This window comes from Papio anubis, chromosome 6 (genome assembly GCF_008728515.1).
Source record: "Papio anubis isolate 15944 chromosome 6, Panubis1.0, whole genome shotgun sequence".
NCBI lineage: Eukaryota > Metazoa > Chordata > Mammalia > Primates > Cercopithecidae > Papio > Papio anubis.
Genome location: NC_044981.1, coordinates 149569424 through 149591482, shown reverse-complemented (window position 1 = coordinate 149591482; position 22059 = coordinate 149569424). Strand labels below are relative to the sequence as shown.

The following is a 22059-nucleotide window of genomic DNA, read 5'->3' as shown; positions in this document are numbered from 1 at the left end:
CACCTCCTAAAACAATACTAGGTAAGAAGAAAGTTGCTCAATCCAGGCTGTCAAAATTAATGGGAAAAGGAAGTAAACGATCCTCTCATACTGACACTCAGTAGTAAGTCCTTAAGAAATATTTAAAAATGCATCAATGTCTATGATTCTTTGCAGAAGCACATGTATTGTATATACATATACCAGCAGTTAATATATATGCATGGAATCAATCATCAATAGCTCAGCAGAATCTAAGCCATATGTCTTCTTGCAGAGAGTTGCTTATTAGCTGTCTTTCATTCCTTCTAAATTAGACAATTCGAGAAAGGTAGAGACAGTTATTTCATTCTTCTCAGTTCTATTTCTGCTTTCTTAGTGCCTTCATATTCATCAATTCACAAGGGCCCTGAGGCAAGAAAACAGAACAAAAATCTCTCTTTAAACATGTGATCTCTCAAATCTGCCAAACTTGGTGACTTCATGGTAATTGTTTCAACCACTTTCTTCTGCTGACCCAATACTTGATATGCCATAAGATTGAAGACATTCTCTTTTATCTGCTGTTCAATTTGCTTCTCTCCAGCCACTTACATATAGTTTTCATCATTTTTTTCAGAAGTACAACCTTGACAACTCTGGGATCTTCCAGTGGTGAGTTTAAACTAACTTGAGCAACTATCTACAGGGCTTCTAATTATTCCATGAGTGAATCCAATAATTGAGTTGAAAATAAATCTCAACCACAACAATACAGTTTTAGCTCAAGTGCAGGTTCTGAAGTAGAAACTAAAAATATGAGACTAAAGTATTATTTTAAGGGGCTATGATAGGGAGAAAATGGTAAAATGTTTTTGCCACTGACAAGAACTCCATAGGGGTTAGCAGCCACATAGTGGCCTGAGGCCTCGGAGGTGATGGCCTCCCTGGCTGAGGCTGTGAACTAGGATTAGCTGAGCCACAACAGTGAATCCCACAACATTCTCTGACACCCCAGACTAACCCCCTGCTCCTATAGACTTTCTGCCCTTGAACTTCACAGCTGCTCTCATCTCCTTTCCAGGTTTGTCAATTCTAGGTTTTCAGCTCACTTTATTCCCTAGCTTAGCTTCTCTTTCTTTATTCATAAAATAATGTTAGAAGAATGAATAAGGAAACATATGTAAAACATGAGCATAATACCAGTATACTGGATCACACACACAAAAAAAATTTTACTTGGTTCATTCATTCATGTAATCACTAAATGTATTGAGGGCTTAATACGTGTAAGTCTTTCCAGTGGGTGTGGGAGATATGACCAAAATGTCACAATGCTTATCCACAATTATTCCATATTACAGAGCAGAGTTTTTGAGCTAGAATCTATGGAACTCTAGGGTATGGATATATATAACTTCAGAAGGTCTGTGAACTTCTGAAATTGTGAGCAGAATAATGTTATGTTTATATGTGCTTTATGTTTTATTTTATAATAATTATTATTTTTTGAGACAAGGTCTCACTCTATTGGCCAGATAGGAATGCAGTAGCACAATTATAGCTCACCACATCCTTGAACTCCTGGGCTCAAGTGATGCTCCTGTCTTAGTCTCCTGAGTAGCCAGGACTGTAGGAGTGTGCCACCACCCCTGGCTATTTTTTTTTTTAATCTTTTCAATAAAGGTCAGGTTTTGCTATATTGCCCAGGATTGTCCCAAGCTCCTGGGCTCAAGTGATCCTCCTGCCTTGGCCTCCCAATGTGCTAGGATCACAGGCATGAGCCCCACATCCAGCCAAGAGCACTTTTCTAAAGAGAGAAGGTCCATTTCTTCAACGGATCCTCAAAGAGATCTGTATTGTGGTCATTCTTGGTTTTCACCTACCCAGTGTGCCTCTCCTGATAACACAACACATTCCTTCCCCTTGGAAATGTCCCATTTGCCATTCTCAATCGATATGGTTTGTATAAGGGCCAATCCCACCACCTGCCTCCAGGATTAGCCCTCATCCAAACCGTATGGATTGAGACTAGCCAAGCTGGGCCAAACAAAGCAAAAAAAGACATATACTTCCCAACAAAGCTTCAAAACTTGTAGAATTTAAGCCATAAATGTTTATAGCCATCTTTGCCATCATATGAGGAAGCCTGCCTAAAATAGAATAAGGAAGAAAGCTAAGTTGAAAGCCGAAGAAAGGCAAACTTATAGAACTTTTGTTGGAAGACTTAATTTCAGCCAAAATTGAGGTCAATTCCAGCCTGGGACTTTTTGGTTACATAAGCAATAAAGTTCTGTTTTCCTGAAATCTGTTAGAATTGTCTTTGTCTCCTTTTCAGTGAGAATCAATCCTGCTAATTCAGTTTAAATCTCCCCTACCTACCTCCCCCACTCACCAACAAGTAAGCAAAACTCCTAGTTTATTGTCCCAGATACTAAGCTATCCAATCCAGCCAATCATAAGGCTCATTACTTTATGTATCCTGAAATACAAACTCCACCCCACCACCAGGCCACAGTTTACCATGCCTCCTCATTTTACTTTATTTCCACATCCACTTCTTCCAACCTTGCAGAACCCAAAAACAGAGACCATGTTTTCCTCTAATTGATTCTGAGCCACTTACAGAATCACAAAAGCACCAAAATAGTTTCCTCCATGTGTTTTCCCTCCATCTTTAATATGTTGTAATGATTATACATCCTGTGTCCCCAATCAACATAGTAGCATTCAATATTTGGTACACTCTGAATACATATTTGTGGAATGAATAAAATAAGCCATGCTGGAACTTTTTCTATTGTTCTTGAAACTGCCAGAATTGGAGCTTGATCCAGGGGCTTCCCAGGGGACCAATCTATAGGGAAGAAGATGTTGGTTTCATAGTTACTTGGTCCATTATAGTTTACAGAGGACAGTGCACACAAAATCAGAAAAGCAGTAAATGTGAGGCAATAGCTAGTTTCACTTTGATAGCACAAATTTTAAACCCCACCCTAATGAAATTATAATACAAGAATAAAAAATGAAAGTTATTATATGAAAGCAAAACCAATCATTAAAATAAAAGGATGGGATTGAGGCTATATTTTCTCATGAAAAATCTCATTTATGATATTTAATGTGATTTAAAGGATTTTCAAAACACTTAGTACAAATCTCTATTTAAATATTAATGTTTAAAAAATATTGCAGCCTAGGCAGCATAGTAAGACTCTGTCTCAAAAAATATATATTGCAGATTGTTCACTTATGTTACAATGTATACTGAAGTGGGAAATTCCCTGGTGACAAAACATCTAGAGAGTATGGCACTAAACTACACACACACACACACACACACACACACACACATATTTGGATTAAAGGAAGGAGCCTATTTAATGAAATGGACTATATTTTATCATGATATGTAAATAGCATTTCAGTTACAGAAAAAACACTACAAAAATCACTAGAGCAACTTTTTTCGTTGCTAGACCTGAACATAAGGTGCATATTTTTGCAACTGTGTTTTTTAGAAAAGAAGAAGTAAAAGAAGAACCACCTGCACCTAGATGGCAATTCCCCATCACAGGGGGAGGGAGGCAGTGTTGGCCACTGGGCACCGAAGAGGCTGCTTAGGAAATCCCTGCGAGCTCTAAAGGAAGTGAGAACACACAGAAATGCAAAGCTCCAATAATCCCTCACATATCACAGACTCCTCTAAATTTCCAATGGATGTTTCAAGAGTTGGTCCTGATGAGGTGGGAGGGGGAGACCAAAGGGAAGAGGAAAAAAAAAAAAAAAAAGGCCATTTATGGGGCAGCTGAAAGGACGTGGAGGTACAGAGGCAGAAATGGTGGGAGTGACGACATATGGGGCAAATGTGCCCAGACCCTCAGCCTCCCCACTACACCCACACTGTCCTCAGGACTGTCGGGGCAGGACCTTCATCTGTGTCCTCGGGTTGAGGGGTTGCCTGCATGATCTGAAAGAGAAGTGTGAAACTCCAGAAGGGAAAAAAATGCCTCATTTGAAGGGAACTTCCCTTGCCAGTGAGGTTTCAGATCATGTTCTGTAACAGCGTACTGGCCTGTGACAGGGCTTCCAGGAAATGAGACAACTCAGACGCAAAGTACTAAGGGAAAAATTTCAGTAGTGGCTTGAGAAAACTAGCTGTTGAGTCTGACAAAGCAAAGTTCTAAGATAGTGTGAAGTATAACTAGGGCTGCTTTGAAAAGGAACCCCAGAGAGCAAGGACAGGTGTTGCTTAGTTTTAAAAAATAATTAGAGCTTCTGTTTATCGAAAGCCTACCATGTGTCAGGAGCCTTGCATGCCTTATCTCTTATTCTTACATCAGATGATATGAAATTGACATTATTATCCCCATTCTCATCTGTAAAGTGAGAAAACATACTCAGATAAATTAAGTAAATTAGCCAACATCATGCAGTTCCAGGGCCACGATTCAAGCCAAGGTCCATCCGATACCAATTACCATGCTTCTGCCTTGACCTTTCTGTCATTAATTTATGTGGTTCACTGTGAAAGTCACAGACTTCTTTAAACCTAGATTTCCCCTTATGACATGGTACAAGTAAACCTAATGTTAGATAAAATCATAGCCTATGATGAGCTCATTTAAGCCTCAATCTGTCTCTGTCACTAACCAGTTCTGTGGAAAGGAACAACTCAATTAACTTCTCTGGGTCTCTGTGTTCCCATCTAAAAAGTGGGGTTGTAGTGGGCCTCTACAGCTCTTGACTTCTATGAGGCACACTGAGTCCTCACATGCCAACATAAAAAAGGAAATTTCAAAACTGTCTTTGTTTTTTAACAAAGTATATGAGGGGATTATTCCAGTTCTCTACGAATAATTTATATATTTAAAGAGCTTACGTTTAAAACATTAAAATGCTTTAAAACATTTTCTAGATGACCTTACAAAAGGAAAAAAAGGCATTCCTAGCCAACCCTCTGTCAGCAGAAAGGCCACACAGAAAAAAGCAAATCACCATTCTTTACCCCTCTCAGTAAAAATCATTACTCACCGTGGGAAAATGATTACTTGCCAGGAAGTAGGGCCTATGAATCATTATACTGTTGTCCTCGACCTCTGATAGAGCAAGAATTAGGGGAAAGACTGAAAAGCTGGGGTGTGAACTCTGATTTGCCAATAGTTCCACTCATGGCATCATAAAGCAATGAAAACAGAAAGCTGATCGAGCCGTAGGGCTGTCAAGTCCTGGTGCTGCTGCACTGCACGTCTGAGCCCAGAGCAGAATGACATGGGCCCCTGACTTTCTGAGTCACTCCTTGGTTCTGAGTCTTCACAGTCCCAGAGTCATTTATCAGCAAATACAAACAATGCTATCTCTGGGCTTGTCCCGACAGTCAGCCTACTTGTTAATGCCTGTGTAAGAGATACCCAGCTTGCAAACAGGAGCAAAAGTCACAAGGAAGGGGTTAAGTTGCCTAACATCAGCATTCATTTCCTAAAATAAAAACACATGAAAGACAGATACCACAACTATGTGTTCCCTTGTGGTATCAGCAATAGCGTGCTATAATTTCTCTTCTGTTGCTAATAAGCTATGGCACACAACTGTAATTTTTTTTTTTTTCTTTTTGAGATAAGATCTTGCTCTGCCATGCAGGCTAGAGTGCAGTGGCACAATAATGGCTCACTGCAGCCTCGACCTTTCAGGCTCAAGCAATCCTCCCACCTTGGCCTCCTAAATAGGTAGGATAGGCCAGGTGTGGTGGCTCATGCCTGTAATCCCAGCACTTTCGGAGTCTGAGGTGGGAGGACTGCTTGAAGCCAGGAGTTCAAGACCAAATAGCTAGGACTACAGGCATGGGCCGCCATGCCCAGCTAATTTTTTCAATTATTTGTAGAGTCAGGGTCTCGCTAAGTTACTCAGGCTGGTCTCGAACTCCTGGGCTCAAGTGATCCTCCCACCTCTGCCTCCCAAAATGCTGAGATTACAAGCATGGGAGACACCTGTAGGTGGGTGAGGAGCAGCGATCCTTCCACCTCTGCCTCCCAAAGTGCTAGGATTACAGACAAAGGAGCCAACTGTAGGTGGGTGGGGAGCTACCACGCCCAACTTGCAAATACTTTTTATATTATGTTTTTCTACATGACCTTTGATGTCTTCAGAAAATGTTTGTTTTAAGCAAGGATCTTTTTGTGATTAAAAGCATAGAAAAATACAACATATTTAATATATTACACACCAAATATACAAAATCCTAGAAACTTATAGAAGGAGATAGGAAAATTGACCTTATAACTAATCTGAATATTGTTCTCTACTTTCCTTAATGTTTTTAAAGGTAGTGAAAGTAAAACTACATTGTTCTGATGGTATAGAAGGGAGAATGTTTAAAATTCCTCCCAGTGTTAGGAGGAGATATTAGAACCTGTCTTTATTATAATGCATACATTAGAGGGAAGAGGGTATTACAGCCAAAGTGTTCCCTAATCAGTAGATTTTCACTGTATTTGATCCCTCCTTCTTACTAGTTTAAGTAAAATTTGAGCATGTACCACCATATGTCTGTTTTTATTTATGAATGACATAATTGTTATTAATATATTGTGAATAATATAAATCATTCATAAAAATACATCTTTTTAAAGATGGCATTTATTAATAATGATACATTTATATATTTTTATTATTCCCTTTTCCTGTACCTCAATAGATCATGTGCACCCCACTTTCGGACCACTGACCTTTTAGTTACTTGGCATGATAGAAGTCATCTACTAAAGGAACTCTGCAATGTTTCAGTCTCTAAATAATCTCGTTATAATCCCAAATAGCCTGTTAATTTCAAGATTGATCTTCAGGCGACTAAACTAAGCACTCATAAGAAGTCATAAGGTAAAAGAGTTCAGGCCACTGTTTGGTTAGCTTACAAAGAGTTACTTCTATTTCCCTAAATGCTTTTGAATCACTGCCCATTGGCTTTGAAGGGACAACAAAATATCGTCTCCTCAGTAATGTCATTTTCCCTCAAGTGTCTTTAACACAGAGCCGTTTCTCTAGAAGAGAACAAGGTTATATAAAAGGGGAGAGAACACGTCTCCCTCCAAGACAGTTATGCAACGTGGGGAAGATTCCACAGAAGAGAGACAAGGTTGAACAGAGATGATAGTTCTTTTACTTGGACATGGTAAAAACTCGAGTTTCTGGATAAACTTGAGTACTATTACTCAGTACTGGTACTGTTGGAAGAACACATAAAACGTCTGGCACAATCAGTCAAACAAATATGGGCCTGGGTCCCGGTGTTAGATGGGTACAGGAAAGCACTAAACCTCTCACACTCACTCTCCACCTACATGCCCAAAATCACAAAATTCCCCTACTTGAAGGGCGAACACTCCCCACTCAATTCACTTCCCATTTAAAAGTGTATTTGTTTGCTTTTCTAAAGACTACAAGTGGGTTGGGGAAACTCACTAAATCACTGTTAACACTTAGTGTGACCTTCAGGAAGACGCTTCATGGACTAATAAATGTGCTAAGAGGATCTGAAATGTTGGTGATGGGGGTGTGGCAGAGAAGGAAGGACGAAAGGGAGAACCTGTTTGGAAAGCCTATTGATTTCTAAAGGGGTAATGCTGGGGTAGGGGGAAGTGGTGAATAAATTTTCTGACAGGCAAGCAACATCATTCACACTTTTGTTTAGAAATCATTCTAATGACAGCCACCCTAAATTTTGGTTCTATGTTGGGTTAGTTCCACAATCACTGAAATGAGGAAGTGAGCTCAACAATTTTGTAAACCTCAGAGTTGACAAGAAGTTATGAAAATTCCCAGTGGGGTTACATTAGACTGTAGCACTTCAACCAGGAAAAGCAGGGAGATTCCATTGATGAATCATATCTAAGGGACAAGGGAGGCTTTAGGGTTTTCTCAGACAAAATGAGTCTTTACAAAATTGGAGAGAACCAAATGGAGTTAACAAGTTTGGAAGATACGGGTGTATTTCCCATAGAACATGAGAATGAACACTAAATGAGAAATTCTTGGACACAAAGACTGATGCAAGAAGAATGCCTGGTTAGGAGTGAAAAAAGTAAGAGCAAAGATGCTGGTTCTGAAGCCAGAGGCAATGTTGGGGAAGAATCTTGGGACTGAGTCAGCTGGGACCAAGGAAGAGCCAGCCATACCTGGATGGATTTAAGGAATGCTAAGACAGGTCCAAAGTCGGAGAGAAGAGGTGACCAGCGAGCCTGAGGACAGGGCCAGACACTGTAACACCAAATTCCTTACAGAATCAGCAGGGTAGGGCAATGTCTCCAGGGCAGGAGAGATGACCTTGCCAGAGGTGTTTTGATGGTAGACGCTGAAGGAGACAGAGATTAAGTGTACCAAGAAGAAGTACATTTATGGGAGATAACTAATATAGATGAAAATTTCTTGAAAAGTTTTTTCTTATTGAACACATCTGCTATAAAGGCTTTGGCATCAAATGTTGTATGATACAAAAATCGTAACAGCGCTGAAGTGACTAATAAACGTGTGGTGTCAAACCTAATGTGAGCATAAATAACTTTGAACACCGCAGATGGTAATTTGGAAGGTTCTAATTGCATCTTGACAACAAAACATAAACATTAGAGTCTATATGATGTCAAAACATCTGAGTGGAAAAAGAAAAACACAAGCTTTTTTTCCTGCAAAGGCCAAACATTTGTATATTTTGGAAGACTAAATATATATTTGATAAAACCACGGTATATAAAGTCAAGGCATTCTATGAACTTCCTGGATGTAATTATTTTCCATGGCTTTGTGTAATCATGGTAAAATACTACTAGTTCAATAACTAATAACTGTAATAATTAACATGTAATAGTGGCTGAGTTTCCAAATAACTGTATGATGTATGTATTTTTAAAGCCTGTATTTTATACATGAGTCTTTTACAAATAAAGTAATTTGCTCAGTCACACAAAGGCAGAGGCAGGACTCAGAACTATATTTATCTGTTTCCAGAATCCTAGCTCATCCTACATCTGGCCATTTACATAGTTTTAATTGGTTTGAAACAAGTTTTTTTTTTTTTAATTAGAAATCATTTCTGTAACAACATTTTATCTTATTGCATCCTGTTTTATTACATTGAAAGGACCTGCTTTCTTAGTATCTCCCCAGTTACACTGGAATTCTTCCACAGCTTACATGAGGTCATTAGCCTCTGGCCATGTCTGGAAAACAGCAGGAGCTCAACTAATGTTTATTAAACTAAACTGGATCTAAAATGGATACAAAATTAACAGATCTGACTGGGCAGAGTGGCTCACACTTATAATCCCAGCACTTCGGGAGGCCAATGTGAGAAGATCACTTGAAGCCAGGAGTTTGACACCAGTCTGGGCAACACGGAAAGATAACAAGACTATGTCTCTACAAAACAGTTTAAACATTAACCAGCTGTGATGGTGCGTGCCTGTCATCCCAGCTACATGGGAGGCTGAGGTGGAAGGATAGCTTGAACCCAGAAGTTCAAGGCTGCAGTGAGCTATGATCACCCCACTACACTCCAGCCTGGGCAATACAGAGAGATCCTGTCTCAAAAACTAAATAAATAAAAATGGAAGAGTTTTGCTAGAGTTCAGAAAGCATGTCAGATTATTTGCATCTTAATTAATGCTACATTAGCTTCCAGACTTAAGCAAACACGTTTCATCTACAATTTTGATTTCATTGGTTCTTTCAATATTAACATAACTTCAATGCAGTTTTATTGCTCTACATGTGTGTAGTTCAGCTTGTTTATTATACTTTCCTTTTTGTTTTCCCTTTAGTTGATTACATACCAGCTTTTCTACGCTTCTTTCTTACTCCCCATCTTGTCATTGCCTCTAGACAAACCTATTTAGTCATTTGTTAGATTAAAGATAAAAAGACACAGGAAAAAAAACAAACATGAACCTTGGGTATAGACGTTTTTTCTTGTCTGTCTGTCTGTCTCTCTCTCTCTCTCTTTCTGGCTCTCGCTCTCGCTTTCTTTTTTTTTTTTTTTTTTGACGGGTTTTTTTTTTTTTTTTTTCCGAGACAGAGTCTCTCTCGTTGCCCAGACTGGAGTGCAGTGGCGCAATCTCAGCTCACTGTAACCTCCGCCTCCCAGGTTCAAGAGATTCTCCTGCCTCAGCCTCCCAAGTGGCTAGGACTACAGGTGCCTGCCATCACACCGAGTTAATTTTTGTATTTTCAGTAAAGACAGAGTTTCACTATATTGGCCAGGCTGGTCTCAAACTCCTGACCTCAACTGATCCACCCACCTTGGCCTCCCAAAGTGCCAGGATTACAAGCGCGAGCCACCACACTCATGCCGAGACAGGTTCTTACTATGTTGCCCAGGTCCAGGCTGGTCTTAAACTCCTAGGGCCAAGGGATCTTCCCGCCTCTGCCTCAAGAATAGCTGGGATTACAGGTGTGCCATTGCACCCAGCTTTAGACTTTTTAATTTTATTTCCCAAATTACTATAAAAGCAGCTTAGAATTATTTTTTTTCTCTTCTGTTTTAGCCCATGTTATAACCTGGACAGGCAACTACTGATTCTTAATGTCTGGCCACTGATTTTTAAGTGCTTAAATATTCAAAAGTTTGTTAAGCATATTATTTAATATTCACTTATTATTCAGAGTCTGCGCCTAGGCAGAGCTCCTAATAAAAACACAAAAGACAACTGTTGGCATTCATTTTCATGACATAATCAAAATAAATTTCCTGATGGTAGGGAGTGCTTGCATGGTCACCTCCCTGCAGAACCAGGCTGGGGTAGTATCACTACAGATTAATCCAGATACAAGAGCTATTTTCAAATACTCCCAATGCCCATAAGGAGAGCAGGCTCAGGAACAGGGCCCATGGCTATCCATCAATGTGAATCTCTAGATCCATCCCTTCTATTTGCTTTCCTGCAAGATAAATATATTTTTTGAACTTGTCCTGATCAATTTCAGCTGCACAGAAATAGAGATAGGAATATAACAAGATCTACCTCTTTTCTCCTGAAGCCATTAAACAGATGTCAGTTCTCCTCTAAAGGGACACATTTCAGTCTTAATTTCCAGAACACACCAGGTCAAAATGTTATATGCCATTTTAAACTTTTCTACCTTCCCCAAAGAGTCAGCAACTAATTAATTCTTAAGAAAGAAGAAAGAAATGAGAGGACTACGAGATTGTGTACTGGCTGAAAAATTAACACTTTGGACCCAAAATAGACATGAGTTCAAATGCTGCTTCTTAAATAGATTATCTGAGCTATATTTCCTCTAGAAGCCTTGTTTTCCTGACCTGTAAAATGAAGACAGAATATATTCTCATCAGGTGGTCATGGGGATTAAATGATACCATACATATACCAACTATATACACATACATACACACACACATATATAGAGAGTTGCATATGATACATATAATACATACACTCTAACATACACACACAGTGTAGAGCATGGGACTCAGTAAATGGAAGCCATTGCTTATCAGTCAAACAGTACTTATTAAGTCCTAGGAAAAGTATAGGATTCAAAAGAGGTACAATTTTATTCCTTTCTTCAAAGAGCTTAGGATATTATTTAGAAGTTAGGATAAAATTTTTGAAATATAATATAAAAAATATAATTAAGACATAAATTGTATAATTTTTACTATATATATTATAGTTCAAAAAAAAGGAAGTAATACATAAAGATGGTTGAATTTTTTTAATAACAAAAAATGTTTAAGGCCGGGTGTGGTGGCTCATGCCTGTAATCCCACCACTTTAGGAGGCCGAGGCAGGCAGATCACCTGAGGTCAAGAGTTCAAGACCAACCTGGCTAACATGTAAAACCCTGTCTCTACTAAAAACACAAAAATTAGCTGGGTGTGGTGGTGCATGCCTGTAATCCCAGCTACTCGGGAGGCTGTGGCATGAGAATCACTTGAATCTGGGGGGCAGAAATTGCATTGAGCCAAGATTGCACCACTGCACTCCAGCCTGGGTGACAGAACAAGGCTCCATTTCAAAAAAAAAAAAAAAAATGCATATGTAAAGTTATTCTTTAAACACTAAAATAGGAAGCAAATTTAAATAATACAGAATAGTTGTCTATTTTGTTCCATAGCATGGTCTAAGTTAGGACACAAGTAGAATGCATACTCAATTACTAAGCATTTAGCGTGGCATTTTCTTCTTCTTATGTTCCATCAATATCTAAACAGCCTTAAAAGACTATTGAAAAATACTTTTCCCACTACTATTAGGGACATAAGTATCAAAATATTACCTCTAATATAAATTTATTGTACAGAATTTACATTTCATAAATTTATCCTAAAAATTCAGGACCTCGTAGGCAATGATCTCATTTCTTCTCACATTAATGAAATATATTTTAGAGAAATTCCAGGTCAAGAGCACCTTGATAAAATGGCAAATCATAAAAAGCAGAAGCAAACGACAATGGGAGCACTTAATAGACTTGCTCTAAAGAGCAAACAACAGGCATCCAGTTTCTATTGATAGCCTAGGCTGACTGGGAGATCTTTTACATCCTAGAGTAATCAAAGTTGGCTACTCAAAAAGGTATTTTCTTTAGATTATTTACTCATCTAGTCAATTCCCAATATGAGCCAGGTATCGTGTTGTAGGGAGCTGACATTATACAGGTAATCACCGCAATATAGTAAGTGTTTCAATGGACAAATATACAAATTGCTTGGGAAGCACATAATCCTAACAAAAAAGTTAGGATTAGCACATAATCACAGAAGAGGAAATGCCAAATTGTGGAATAGTTAGGAAGGGTTTCACTGAGGGAAATATTCATGCTGGTTATTTGACAAGCAGTATCCTTGAGAAGCAGATCCCAGTAGAAGTCTCTGAGGTGTCTGTCTGGTCTCCTACCTGAGCAACTAGCACTTGATTCCTTGGCCAGATTAACGTGAGCCAAAATACCTCGTGACTTCCTTGGAAATGCAGCTTAGCAACCATTTCTGGGGACAAAAGTCCATAGTAATAGGCACCTGGCTGTTACCATGTTTGATGGGCCTATGTCTTTTCTTCTTTTTTAAGGATCTTGATACTCCTTCCTTCCATCTCCGACTCTATATTCCCAACACTTAAAATTAACAGGGTTAGTAAGCAAGGACCAGTGGGAACAAGAGAAGAGAAAATGGTCTAATGGGCAGTGTATTCATTCAGTCCTCAGGAGTTTTCAGTGAACAGGTTGGATATATTTCCAATGTTTTTTCCCAAATTTTTAGGAAAATTAACTATTGAAGTTTTTTTTCATTTTAATGAAAAGATGTTTATGGGCTGGGCAGAGTGGCTCATGTCTGTAATTGCAGTGCTTTGGGAGGGCGAGGGAGGAGGATCACTTGAGGTCATGAGTTCAAGACTAGTCTGGGTAATCTAACAAGAACCCATCTCTACGAAACAATTTAAAAATTAGCTGGGGGTGGTGGCATGCAACTGTAGTTCTAGCTACTCAGGAGGCTGAGGTGGGAGGATCCCTTGAGTCCAGGAATTGGAGGTTGCAGTGAGCTATGACCACACCACTGCAGCATTCCAGCCTGGGCAACAAAGTAAGACCCCATCTCTAAAAAAAATTAAAAATAAAAAAAAGGGGCCAGGTGCGGTGGCTCACACCTGTAATCCCAGCACTTTGGGAGGCCAAGGCAGGTGGATCACCTGAGGTCAAGAGTTTGAGACCATACTGATTAACATGGTGAAACCCATCTCTACTAAATATACAAAAAATTAGCGGGGCATGGTGGCGGGCACCTGTAATCCCAGCTACTCAGAAGACTGGGGCAGGAAAATCGCTTGAACCCGGGAGGCGGAGGTTGCAGTGCGCCAAGATTGCACCACTGCACTCCAGTCTGGGTGACAAGAGTGAGCCTCCATCTAAAAAAAAAAGAAAGGCTATTTGTGGTGTTTTAATTGGAAAAAATATCTTTGAAAGAAAATAAAAACTGAGTAACATATAGAGCTGATACAAAGAGGATTACAGTACCTATATACACACATAGCATTATTAAAATATATAGAATAGAAACACATATTATATACAAATCTTCTAAATAAGACTCTATCTCTAGATTTCAGTCATTAACTCAAAAACATTGCTTCTCCATGCTGCTTATTAACTTCTGTTCCAACAAGTCCTTTACACTCCTGACTCAGTCATGTGGGTACATATTTTTAGTTCACAGGACTAATTAAGAATATTTATTAAACTTTCTGGCCTATCCCTTAGCTTTCTGATCACTGAGAATCTACCTCTGCAGATATTCTTCAATTCCCAAGTGCACACTAGACTTGACAATGTTTGCCCAAGTTTTCGACCTGGGTTCTATGCTATGAGAATCACATCGCTAAATGAAATTGTGTTATTTTAAGTGTATTCCATTTGGTGTGCTTTTTAGGACTTTGCTTTCTATTTTCATTGGTATTTTGCCAGGCTTTTTCCTCTTTGTCTTCTTTCTCCACTCCTCACTTTACTATTGTCTCTCAACAAACCTATTTCTAGATGTAAACATACCCATAAAGAGGGGAGCTAAGGCTGGGCGCAGTGGCTCACGCCTGTAATCTCAGCACTTTGAGAGGCAGAGGCGGACAGATCACGTTGTCAGGAGTTCGAGACCAGCCTGGCCAACATGGTGAAACCCTGTCTCTACTAAAGATACAAAAAATTAGCTGGATGTGGTGGCAGACACCTGTAAGCCCAGCTACTCAGGAGACTGAGGCAGCAGAATCACTTGAACCCAGGAGGCAGAGGTTGCAGTAAGCTGAGATCACACCTTTGCACTCCAGCCTAGGCCACAGGGCGAGATTCCGTCTCAAAAAACAAAAACAAAAACAAAACCACAACAACAACAACAAACAACAGTTGGGGGAGCTAAAGGAAATATCTTGAGAAACAGTCAGCAAGAAATCACAACTTCTTGATCCGGGGAAGATGGCTGGGGCTTTTTAAGCACTGAGTCTCTCCAAAAGGATGCAAGCTGATATCACATCATTTCTAAACCTTCTAATCTACTCGTAAAAGTATATAGATTTATAATTAACTAAGTATGTATACTAAGTGGGAGCAGAGGGTTCTGGGGTAAGGGGATATCAAATAAATAAAAGAAAGGAAAGAAATGTATTTAAGGAACTGGATCTGAGCTGTGAGCCTCATATGCACTCATTTAATGTCTAAAACAAAACTGCAAAGTAGGTATGACTATCTCTGAGCGATAAACAGAGACTCAGAGAAGTTAATTAACTTTCCAACATTCTCATAGCTAGTAAGTGAAAGACCCAGAATTTGAAAGCAGCTGGGCTGATTCTACAGTTCATCCTTTCCACTTGCCGAACTCTGCTCTCACACCAAATGGGACCGCCCTGAAGATGCTGAAAATCCATAGGGGGAGGAAAGATTTACATTGAAAAGGGGGGAAAAGGTCTACTTAAAAAAAGGAAACCGGCAAATACAAGATAGGATACAGTAAAAGGCAACAAGGAAGGTGGTCAAGAAACATAACGCACGGCCATTGACAAAAAGCAAAGAAGAGGAACAACCTGAGTTGGATGGAGGTGAGCTTTGATGTTCCCACCTTGAGCTCATTAATATTTACCTTTCCTGGGCTGATATGGAATTTGGATTTATTGGATGATTGCTCCACGCTCTCTTTGACCTTGTTTCTGAATGTGTATACAGAGTCCTGGGATCCCCACGTATTGTTGTCATTTTTCCTTCCCTAACCTCCTTATTCACCTATCCTTACCAAAACTCTTCCCCAAAATACCAGCTAAGCTAGTAATTCTTGAAAAATAACAAGAAAGTAGAATTTGAAATTGTTTTGATAACGTCTGTGCAAACAGCTGCAAATTCTATAGATCACATCATCCTGAGGGCTGCAGTGTTTACAGTAAGAAAGAGTCAAACCAAATATTTGCATCTGGGGCTTTACCTGTTAGAACAGCAGTGAAGAGTTCGAAGTCCAGGCTCAAGGCAACCATGGAGGGCTATCAGCAAGCTTTATGAGTATTTCCCTCGAAGTTCCTAAGAGCTGACTCTCTTGGCCTTCTGCCGGCTCCTTTGAAATGGAGCTATCAGCTCTCCTCATTCACTTATCACAAACATGTCCATTACTGGGCCAGATAAAAGTGTTTGAGTGCTCATTTGAAATCCTAAGCACCCATTCCTGCTTTGGTCCAGGAAGACATTTAAAGTTACAGACTGACGAAAGGGGAAAAATAATTGAGGACCTTTATCCACACCATCAACACCTCTTCTTTCCTTCCCAGAATTTGAACTGGAGACCCTGGTATGCAGTAATAACTCGGAAAATACCCGGACATTCTTCTGGGAACCCCCAACACATCTTTCTTTCATTCTTTAGATCATTATGAATCAGGATTTTAAAGGAAGTAACTTCATTTTGGTTTTGGTAGATTGAAATTAATTTAGGCCATTAGATGAAAGAAAGAGAAGGAGTGGAAATGTACTCATCCTATACTACCCCAAGTCTGGAAACATTACTCTTGAAAAAAAAAATCATTTTTAAAAATAAATTTAGCATAAATAATTCCCAGGGAAACATAAACTCACATTTCTTCTAATAAAGAATATTGTAAGGCCCCACGTGGTGACTCACGCCTGTAATCCCAGCACTTTGGGGGGCTGAGGCAGGCAGATCACGATGTCAGGAGATCGAGACCATCCTGGCTAACATGGTGAAACTCCGTCTCTACTAAAAATACAAAAAATTAGCCGGTCATGGTGGCGGGTGCCTGTAGTCCCAGCTACTCGAGAGGCTGAGGCAGGAGAATGGCGTGAACCCGGGAGGCGGAGCTTGCAGTGAGCCAAGATCTCGCCACTGCACTCCAGCCTGGGCGACAGAGCCAGACTCCGTCTCAAAAAAAGAAAAAAAGAATATTGTAACTAGTGGAGCCTCATGTCTTACTAGAATGAGGAGTAGGTACCAGACACTTGCTGGTGAATTTTTGTCTAATACTGAAAAAAGAAGCATTTTACAGGCAGTGGGCGACTTACACTTTCAGTTTTCTGGGCTTTTCTGATGTATATATCAGACATACCACCTAAACAGAAAAATATGTGTCTACAAATCTAGTGTGTGTCTACTGGTTGTATACAATCTAACAAAGCAAAATTGACTATGTTTTAAACCTTTGTGCTTTAAATATTCATAGCATTTCATCAATTACAGACTAAATATAGTTTCGGCCGAGTTTTGAGGATTAATAATAAAGGAAAATATCATTTACAATCTGATTTTATGTTTTGATAAATAACAAGCCAATATTTAGGGCTTGGAAAGTATTTTACCAATTATTTTGTTCCTCTCTAAACATATCACAGAATAGTTAAAAGCTGAAATAGTTCCCATTTCTTGGAGGCTTACATTACCAAGTTTTCAAAAAAGCAAGATTTATTTATTTATTTATTTTATTATTATTATTATTATTTGTAGTCCTCAAGAGTATCCCTACAACCAATTTCAAATGGCCTGATAGCTTTGAAAGCCTCTGAGTCAAGGCTCAATAGCTGAAACAAAAAAGCCAGAGAATGGTCTGTTCAACAGACTAAGGCATGTAAGAATAAAACAAAACTGCTTTCTGCCGTTACCAAAACTCCTAAATTATCTTTTTTTTTTTTTTTTTTTTTTTTTTTTTTTGAGATGGAGTCTCGCTCTGTTGCCCAGACTGGAGTGCAGTGGCCGGATCTCAGCTCACTGCAAGCTCCGCCTCCCGGGTTTACGCCATTCTCCTGCCTCAGCCTCCTGAGTAGCTGGGACTACAGGCGCCCGCCACCTCGCCCGGCTAGTTTTTTGTATTTTTAGTAGAGACGGGGTTTCACCGTATTAGCCAGGATGGCCTCGATCTCCTGACCTCGTGATCCACCCGTCTCGGCCTCCCAAAGTGCTGGGATTACAGGCTTGAGCCACCGCGCCCGGCCCTAAATTATCTTTTCCTAACTATTTAAGAGCAATAAATGCAACTCCACAAAGCTTGAGAGCCTTTCATAGGGTATGGCTGTAGTCACTCCTCAGTTGGAGCCCTGGGAAATACCACAAACCTCAGAGAATTGCACGTATGTGGAAACTTTTCCCATAGAATTGTAGTAGGTGTGTGTTGTGGTTCGAGTCCCTTTATGACTAACGTAGTGGCTGGTTTGTTTACAATTTCATTTTTTTTTTTTTTTTTTTTTTTTTTTGAGACAAGAATCTTGCTGTGTTGCCCAGGCTGGAATGCTGTGGCGCAATCCTCCCTGGTTCCAGCAATTCTCCCTGCCTCAGCCTCCTGAGTAGCTGGGATAGCAGGCGCCAGCCACTACACCAGGCTAATTTTTGTATTTTTAGTAGAAATGGGATTTCGCCAAGTTGGCCAGGCTGGTCTCGAACTCCTATCCTCAGGTGAATTGCTCACCTCGGCCTCTCAAAGTGTTGAGATAACAGGCATGGGCCACCACGCCTGACCAAGATTTCATTTCTTTTACTGGTCTGAGTGGCTACAAAACATTGCCGTGAGGACTGTTTGCAGGCTTTTCGTTTTCGTTTTCGTTTCTAACCAGTGTACCAGTCCTTTTAGAAATGCATCTCCCAAAGAAAGGACGAGAAATCTGCAGAGCAGGGAGGAGACCAGCAGAAGTCTAACTTGTGATTGTACCTGTCTGCCCTGAAGGGGAAATTGTTTTCCCAGTAATAAAAATGTGGTGGAGCCTAGAATCTTCATTCAGTTGAAGTTCCTTCCAAGAACAGCAAAGGGGAGCCTCAAGGTCTAAAACTGCTTGGGCACGTCCATGTTCACCCCTGGCCTCTGCAAGATGCAACCATGTGGCCTTGGGGAACAACAAAAGCCGAAGTGTATAAGCCAGCCCCCTGACCATAAGCTATGCTTATCATACCAACGGCTCCTTGTTTTCATGCTGAAAATATTCATCTCCTGGAAGCTCTTCTCTCTTGGTCAGATGTGTGTGATGTGATTTACATTATGGAATGCAGGGGGTGTGTGCTCACAAGCATTCTGATTCAGGAATCAGGTTTCTATTATGGACTCCATTTCTATTGCCTTCTACGGTGACCTTAATACTTTTTTTTTTTTTTTTAATTTGGGACTTATTTTAGAGCAATTTATTTTCTATCAAATCCTAAACCTACAATGTTTACATGGAAAATAATTGCACTACAGTTAGCAAAATGTCCTTGAGCCTAAATTCACAAGTCCCATTTTCCTGAGGTCAGGAGGCCCTTGGCCTTGGTACCTAGGGAGGGCACTCGTGAGTAACTGAGGCAAGAGAACATCCCCCGTGGCCTACTCTCTGGGCAGTTACCTTCTGTTGAGTGGTGTGTGGGTGAACATATATGGGATTGCAAGTTCCTCAAAGAGATAAGACAGGTCTCATGGATATATCATGGATAGATTTGCCAGAACTAGTTATATCAATATGGTGTGCTTCCTCCTGAGGCTGTGTTTGTGTTCATTGAAGCTTACTTCTCAGGCAAATGTAGGGAGTAATAAACAAGCTTTATGGTCCTGGGAGTCAGGAAGTCTAGTTAGCATGGTTTAAAGCCTTCACTTTACCACTAACCAACCGGTAGATTTTGTTATCTGCACTTTACTTTGGGAAGCCTTGGTTGGAATGAGAAGAGTCTAATAGATTTTTTTTTTTTTTTTTTTTTAAGATAGAGTCTTACTCTGTCACCCAGACTGGAGCACAGTGGCATGATCTCGGCTCACTGCAACCTCTGCCTCCCAGGTTCAAGCGATTCTCCTGCCTTAGCCTCCTGAGTAGCTGGGATTACAGGCATGTGCTACCATGCTCAGCTAAATTTGTATTTTTGGTAGAGACAGGGGGTTTCACCATGTTGGCCAGGCTGGTCTCGAACTCCTGACCTCAAGTGACCCACCCGCCTTGACCTCCCAAAGTGCTGGAACTACAGGCATGAGCCACTGCACCCAGCCTAGATAGTTGAGTTTAGGGTTTTTTTGTTATTTTTTTCTCTGTAGGATCTCTGAGTCTTTAATATGCTAATGGGTATTATTGTAAGTTCTATGCATGTATAATGCACCCCAAGTTAGCATGGCTACTGAATACTCCCCCACCCCAATAAAAGCCTATTATTATAACTTGAGCTATAAGTTTCTATAGAATATAGTTCAAAAAACCTCTTTCTAGAAGCAGAAGTTTTCTTCCTGCTCTAAAGTTCTATGAATTTACAGAAACAATGCAGAATTACCCACTTTATTGGAGATAGAAAAAGAGGTCCAGTTGATGATCTTATTGTAGCAATAAGGGATGTATATTGCATATAAACGTATTCACTATAGATAGTTTAAGCAGAAGGGTATTTTTTATAACCAATTTATACCATTTAATTGAAGATCAAAAAACTAGTCTTGAATGCTACCGAGGAAAACCCAGGAAAAATGCCCAACCACATCAATTTTCCTACCAAAAACACCTCTGCGGTTGCTGCTGACTTTTTGGCTCACATGGCACTAGAAAACAGAAGTGAAAACTCCACTAAAGCACCCCTGGAAGCACTACGCATGCCACTGTGCTTGCTCAAAGCCACAATTTCCCCACGTGTGTACACTACCTCACCTTGCTTACTTCTGCTTCAAGCAGCACATTGTGGTAGGCAGAACTCTGAGATGCTCCCCAAGATTCCTGCTCCCTGACATATATACCCTTTACAGTACCCTCTCCTCGAATGTGAGCAGGACATGTGAATACAGTGGGATGTCAATCCCATAATCACATTCTACTATATGGCAAAAAAGGATTTTGAAAATATAATTAAGGTGTCCAGTTACTTGGCTGTGAATGAATCAAGAGTGAGATTATTTTGGGTGAGCCTGACCTAATCAGGTGAGCGGTTAAAACAAAATAGAGATTCGAAGCCAACGCCACTTTCCTGTTGGCTTTAAGGGAGAAAACTGCCATGTTGTGGGGGAGGGCCACGTAGCAGAAAATGGCAAGAAGCCTCTAGGAGCTGGGAATGATCCCTGATTGATAGCTAGCAAGAAAGCAAAGACTTCAGTCCTACAATCGCAGAAACAGAATTCTGCCAACAACCAAAAACCCTGGAAAATGATACTGATAAGACTGTAGCCCTGGCCGACATCTTTTTTTTTGTTTTTGTTTTTGTTTTTGTTTTTGTTTTTTGTTTTTTGTTTTTTTGTTTTTTTTTTTTTTTGAGGCGGAGTCTCGCTCTGTCACCCAGGCTGGAGTGCAGTGGCCGGATCTCAGCTCACTGCAAGCTCCGCCTCCCGGGTTCACACCATTCTCCGGCCTCAGCCTCCCGAGTAGCTGGGACTACAGGCGCCCGCCACCTCGCCCGGCTAGTTTTTTGTATTTCTTAATAGAGACGGGGTTTCACCATGTTAGCCAGGATGGTCTCGATCTCCTGACCTCGTGATCCGCCCGTCTCGGCCTCCCAAAGTGCTGGGATTACAGGCTTGAGCCACCGCGCCCGGCCTTGTTTTTGTTTTTTTGAGATGGAGTCTCACACTGTCGCCTGCGCTGGAGTGCAATGGTGTGATCTCAGCTCACTGCAACCTCCGCCTCCCAGGTTCAAGCAATTCTCCTACCTCAGCCTCCTGAGTAGCTGGGACTACAGGTGCCCACCACAATGCCCAGCTAATTTTTTGTACTTTTAGTAGAGACGGGGTTTCACCATGTTGGCCAGGCTGGTCTCAAACTCCTGACCTCGTGATCCGCCCACCTTGGCCTCCCAAAGTGCTGGGATTACAGGCATGAGCCACGGCACCCAGCTCATCCCTGGCCAATATCTTGATTTAAGCATTGTGAGAGCTTGAGCAGAGGATCGGTTAATCCATGCCCATACTCCTGATTTGCAGAAACTGTGAGCCAAACAATGATGTTATTGTAAATTGCTTAATCTGAGCGTGCAGCAATAGAAAATTAATATTTGCCTTTGCATGACAGAGCCCAGTTTACTCCTCACATTCAAACTGCAAGAGCTTTGGGAGAATTACATCGCTAGCTTTCCGTACTGTAAAATTCAATAAGAGAAGCCAGAAGTGATTGTTGTTTATATTAAGCGAGTCAATCTCTAGT

General features: G+C 40.4%; 1 long non-coding RNA gene across 1 annotated transcript; it reads right to left on the bottom strand.

The window, feature by feature from the left end:
- Positions 1-2613: 2613 nt before the first annotated feature.
- Positions 2614-5614, bottom strand: LOC110743183. Its single transcript, XR_002521809.2, has 2 exons — positions 4993-5614; positions 2614-4337 (listed from the first exon to the last, which is right to left on the bottom strand). It is a non-coding gene; the product is annotated as an uncharacterized LOC110743183 (long non-coding RNA).
- Positions 5615-22059: the final 16445 nt, after the last annotated feature.